Below are 6,810 nucleotides of genomic sequence, written 5' to 3'. Positions count from 1 at the left end.
AGTGGTACAGATTTTATTTTTATTTGGTATAAATCATAAATAAGAAGTTATTAGTATCAATTTTCTTAATATTAATTTAATCTGTCCAATCATGAACAATAAAAATAAAATATATAAACAACCATCGTGTAGCAGAGACTTTGCCCACATTCCAATAATGGACTAATACCCTTAAAAGTTTATGCTGTATTGCTTTTTGTTTTATTATGCTTTTCATTTATCACGCTTGATACGGACAAAGACTTATTTGTGTTTCACGAATCTGAATAACGTCTTTGCATCGAGAAGGAATTAAAAATGAAAAAAATCACTAATCAAACATTAAATTACAATAAATAAATAATCAGTTACCGTTAAAGATTGTCTCTCTGCCAGATTTATCTGAGTACAGAGATGATATCGTCCATCGTAACATGAGGAAAAGACAGCAAGCGATTAGCAAACTCAATGCATGGAACAAGGAAATATGAGAGAAAAGTAAAAGTAAATGCAAATTATATGGAGTAATGTGGTAATATTATTCATGATATCGTGTAATCTTCTAAGGATATAAATTCTCAGATCTTAATAATAATTGTGTATGTGCATGTGCGTACTTATGTCTTTGTGCATGTGTGTGTATGTATAAATCACTAAAAATAAATAAATAAATATGTATAAAAAATACACCAGATTTTGACCTTTTTTGATATAATAGATTTTTGATACACTTCCAGTCAGAAAATTCTGAAATTTACACATCAATTCCCTACGAGTATAAATAAGAGAAAAACAACAAGTTTACATGGAGGTAGATATCTATTTATTTTATTGTTTTAATAAAACATTGGAGTAAAGTTTACGGGTACGTACTTTGGATCAATTTCTAAAAATTATTATAAATACTTGGAATTCACTAGACTCATTAAAGGCTCTCATCGTCGAAGAGAAGAAGCAATAAAAAAATAACAGAAAAAAGTACAAGAGAATACTACTAAAAAAAACAACTACTTTTTCTTTTTACAATCTTAATGTAAATTTAATCTTGAAATAAATATTTTAAAAACAAAAATCTGTATTCAACACATATTTGGATCAAAATTTATCCAAATTGTGTTTATATTTTTTTAAAAATAAATTTGAAATTATTTTTAATGAATTGAAAATATTATTATATTGAAATAATGTTGAAAAATTAAAAAAAATAAAAAGATATGCTAGGTTAGGAATAGAAATGATGGAAGGTTTACCGGAGTATCCACAATTTATAGTGCAATGCTATCCAAATATTTTTGGAATTGACGGCTAAGAAAGAAGCTAATAATTAATGATCACATTTTCATACTTCCAGAAAGCAATCTAGAAAAAGTTTGAAACATGTTATTTAATAGTGGAAGAAAACCTTCCGTTATTTATCAACTGAACTTAGCAACTACCAATCAAAATATGTTCATCTCTTTCGCTTATATTCTTTTAGCACTTTTCACTACCACTGGTGTGCCACACGAAACTTTTAACGTCAATGGACCAATGTTGTCGCTTAATAATACCTGTAATCCATTTGATAGTAGATGTTATGTTCTCCAACATCTTTCATTGCAAATTCAAAAGGGCAAAACTATTCTTTTTTTTTAAAATATAGTTTAGAGACCAATCTCACAGATCTTTTCGATATAATCAAGTTACTTCGAAAAATCTTACATGGGGTTTTTTTTCCCACGTAATTTCATTGTATCAATTGTTTAATAGGATATTTGTGCAATGGATTGTAATAAAAAAATACTAAATTCAGCAATATAAAAATAAACTGTTCGATTGAAAATAGAGGATTTACTACTAAAATATTTTCTAATCGAAAATAATGTTAGATCTTCTGAAACCAGATCTTTAACGTTTGAGCTTAAAAATACCCTAAGCAAAAAACTTTTATGAAAATTCAGAATGCTTCATTAAGAATTTACCATTAAATATCATATCCATAAAAATGAGCTATTTTACAACTTCACTACTTCAGTAATTTCTCGCAACAATCTCAGGCAACTGGAAAGCTAATCTCATGATCTTCTACCTTATATGTAATATCAACTGTCGCAATAAAGTCATGAAATAAATATCATACCATATATTACAGAGTCGTAAAATATGAATATATGTATGAAGTGAATCTAGCAAGATTAATCCAGCTAGGGTATTCTATATCCTTAGCTCTTGAGACAGAAATAAAGTTAACTGCTCTCTGCGGGATGTGGTCCCGTGACCTTTGGCATAGCAGTCTAGTTCTCTTACCGCTATCCCAGCTGTGTTCAGAGGTTATATACAGGCAAAGAATATTGGTTATGAAATTAATAATAAAGCTATTACCTTAAAAGTCAATGCGTGTATTCAGAAAAAAATATTTAGTTAAAAACAAACTAGGAAGCTGGTGAAAAAAAGTGATGAAAGTGTCAGTAAACCGTTAGTTCGGACCACCGTAATTTATTTCAGACAAATCTCATTCCAAAAATAATTAAAAACAATAATTGATTATTCAGTAATAATATGATAAACAGGTTATTATATATTCAATTCCATTGCCTCTTCAATACACTCACCTCCAAATATTTCTAATCGAATTCACAATGGAACGGACACATCAAAACATCAGATAAGTATTTCACCGTATACCTTCAAGTACTAACGGTAGAAGAAGGTAATATCCAACCTGAGTTATGTAACTAATGCAACTTATTAATTTAATGTTTTTCTGTTTTAGAGAGATTGAAAAAAATAAAATAAATTTCAACATTACTCAAAGTTTAATTTAAATGTTTTAGGAAAAATGAAGAGACTATAACTTCTTTCTTTAAAATAAACTTATAAAGACTTTTAAAAATAATTTCCTATTTACATAAATAATCACTAATTTTAATTATTATTATTTATTATTTATTACTGCTTAAATGTTTAGGTAATTAAAACTAAACAGGTATTCACTTGAAATTTACTTCTTAGGAACAAGAAATAGTAATAATTCATATTATTAAAATTAAATTATATCTTATAACTATTATGAGAAATAATTTTCCAGGACATAATTACAACCTGCTTGGTATTAGACGCAATATGGCTACGCTATAAAATTATAAGAATATTTTCGTTCCTCAAGTTTTTTTTAGCCAATTAAGCTATAGAAATTGAAGTTCAAGAAATTTAAAACAGAAAAAAAAAACACTATGCTTTTAACATATGCCACTGTCTTAAACTAGGTGACAAAATATATAATAAAAACCGAACAACGTTAGAAGGACCTTGTCTAGATTAATTATTTAAATAATAAAAAATATCCAAACTAAGAAAAGGTCACTCACTACACACTTACAAATTTTCTCCTTATGTTGTGAACATCTAATGCGTGAGCAATCTCGTAACCCTTTGTTGCAGGTCTGTAAAGAGGCCATGTGGAGCCCCGGGCAGTTCAAGATAAGGAGGGTCCTCGAGATTAGAAATAGGGCCCTTTAAATTGTTTTTTGAATAACTCAGGTTATACTAATTAATTAATTTAATAATAGGTTAAAATAATTAATTAATTTAAGTAATATTTGAAAAGTAGCAAGAGAGAAATGCTTTATTCGGCAATGCAGCCCAAATACATTGGGTTGCTACAGAACAGTATAATTATCAATCAATTATTAGATATGTTAACACCAACATATATTATTAAACAATGATAAAAAGTTTTTCTCAATTTTTTTTTTTAAATAATATCTAACTATAAACTAAATAAAATATATTCCAAATTTTATTTAATTACCTTTTTTCCTTAAAAAGTTACATTCAATGTTTCCTTATTCATTCTTTCAAATCACCCTTCTAAAGTGATCCGGAACATACATTTATACCACTACACAGATTAAATAAATAAAACTATAGAATTAAATAAAAAATAAAATAGACAAGTACGGAATAACAGTTAAAAACAAATAAATATGTTTACAAAAGTGAACAATATCAAATGTCCTCAGAGCTAATTCCCATGTAAGTGGTGTTGCCTAGGGTCCAAAATGATTTTGTTCGGGAAAAATTGCAATATCCCCACTTGAGCCATCAAAGGAGCTCCTTGTTATAGAAAAATTAGACATTAACTAGAGGTGCTTTTCTTGAAGTAATCACACTTATCAGTTCGTTCTTTATTCGTCCTCAGAGATAATTCCTATGGAAGTAATAATGTATGATGCCCCGGGAGTCCAAAATAATATTTTAAGAAATAAATGCAACATCCCCAATGTTTACACCGAGCTCTTCTAAGTAGCTCCTTGTTCTAGAATAATTAAACGTGGACAAGGGGAATTAGTGTTGATTTTTAATTAACATCAGTTTCTAACAACAGCAGTGTTAACCTACTTAGTCTTTTTTAAAGCAATCATACTTCTCAGTTTATTCTTGATTAGTTTTAATCTAGGGAACAAAGGGGAAAAAGGACACAGGGAAAGATGGTACTGGTCATCACAACTACTAAAGGGACTCTGTTGTTTTCTCACTTTCTTGTATCATTTCTAAAAGCTCTCAACATGAATGAACGTTTATTTAGTAACAGGCTGTCTTATTGGTTGAAATAATGGCCGAAATCGTTGGCTGCTTGGTCTACTAGTTATATGATTCATCAAAGCAATTAGAAGTCCTTTTGATCGGGGGGGAGGGGGAGGAGGGGGGACAGTGGGTCTTAGTGTTTAGTTGGCATTGAAGAGGCAAATACATTATATAGCACAGGTTTAATTTGCGATTTTATACCAGGTAATGTACAAATGTGATATATGAAAATTATATAAAAACTGCTGACGTCTACTGTTTAAGAAGTACGTTAGCTCTATTTTTTACAAAGCTGGATTTTCCATCCAGATTTACTTATAAGGGCAATACGTCACAATTAATTTTATAAATTAAACTACAAATAGTAAAGTTTTAGGATATTTATAAAAAAAAAAAATTGTAACCTCACTTTTTTTTTTTTTTAGAGTATGAGGTGTTTTTCAATTGTTAAACATTATCAATTAATAATATTCTGAGCGACCCATGCTTTATGCTCAGCCCGAGTAGAGATGACCGGTAACACTTGAACTGGTACCCTTACTCCGCACCCACCGCCTAACCTATCTTTGCTTCAGATCCCAATGGTCCGAAATCAGAGACAGGGCTTAAAGAGCGCGAAGAGGCTAATGCATCAATTATGTGAGCGACCCCTTTGGGGTAGCATTCCAACGAGCGTCCTACTTAGTGGCATGCCACTCCTCTGCTACCACGGGGTTATCTTGAGGGTATATCTTTCTTAAAGTAGTGTCGCACGCAAGCCACCGCAACTTCTTAACTGATCCTATCGGCGAGATATGTCTCGTCTTTGTCGCAAAAACTTCCGCTCCAAATAATGGCAGATTTAACACTAAGTAATATGTGTTCTGAGACAATGCTGGATCCGTAACATGTTTATATTTTTATAGGAAAAGGGGAACTGGACACATTTAAAAAAAAAAATTAATAACAACGATAGTATGGATAGTCCACAATTATAATCTAAACTATAACAAAAACAGCCGGTTATTGACTCTTGTACCATACCCTTAGAGTTCATGATAAATCTTTTGGCTTCGTTTTTGCTGGCAGCCCCACTCCACTCCTTCATGTTTAGAGTAGTTTCTTGGATTAAAAATCATATTAATTCAACTAGCTTTTTGTATATAATTATAAATGTATAAATATACAGATGCACACCGTCTCGACCGTCGTACAATGTTTATAGTAGGCTAACTGTGCGCTATAAGATGCTATTCTTTTAAACTGATGTTTTGTTTCAAAAACGTTGCAAATGGTTATTATAATTATACATATACAGGTTTAATAATATTTTATTTATATATTCTTATTATTTATTACTGTTAGGTAATTATAACATTGCAATAGTTAGGAGTGTCGTTCAACTTGGCTCCAAGAAGAACAATACATCCATCGCTACCACAATTCCAAGTTTTTTCTTCCATCTTTGCATGCAGAAAAAAATTTGCTTAGGTATTAATCACATCAAGAAGCCATTTTGAAACGACATTTAATCTATAGAGCATTGGGACTTCACCTATTGTGAGGAAAACGCTTATTGTACAGAAACATTATGAGAACGTGAATTGCATGTAATTTTCTTATTTGTATTTTAATATAAGATTGTCTTTTACGTAAACCACTTACTTTTCAAGTTATAAGGGAAAAACTGAAAAAAAGTGATTTTTTTTACTAAATCTCACTTTAAAACAATTAAATCTATAGCACAATAACCCATGAAGGGCCAGAGGTCCATGCAGTACTATAGCACAATAACCCATGAAGGGCCAGAGGTCCATGCAGTACTATACCACAATAACCCATGAAGGGCCAGAGGTCCATGCAGTACTATACCACAATAACCCATGAAGGGCCAGAGGTCCATGCAGTACTATACCACAATAACCCATGAAGGGCCAGAGGTCCATGCAGTACTATACCACAATAACCCATGAAGGGCCAGAGGTCCATGCAGTACTTTGTAAAGAAATACTGTTACTAGACCAACGGTTGTGCAAAAAGGTTGAAAAAATGAAGTAAGCTACAAAAATCAATTAATTACACCACAGCTTTCCATTTAAAGCCCTTTATAGCTGTTTTCTTCGAAACTTATGCAATGTTATTTTCGAGACTAGTAGTAATTGCAAAAACATTGGCCATCAACAACCAATTATAAATTGTTCAACCAATCGGATCTCACTATTCGTAAAATTATAGTCATGGCCATAGGAAGGCGGTGGCGAAATGTGCTCTCGCCAAGGGCGCAGG

The sequence above is a fragment of the Halyomorpha halys genome, unplaced genomic scaffold (genome assembly GCF_000696795.3).
Source record: "Halyomorpha halys isolate HHAL.00 unplaced genomic scaffold, Hhal_1.1 Scaffold1363.1, whole genome shotgun sequence".
NCBI lineage: Eukaryota > Metazoa > Arthropoda > Insecta > Hemiptera > Pentatomidae > Halyomorpha > Halyomorpha halys.
Note: the sequence above shows the minus strand (reverse complement) of the source record.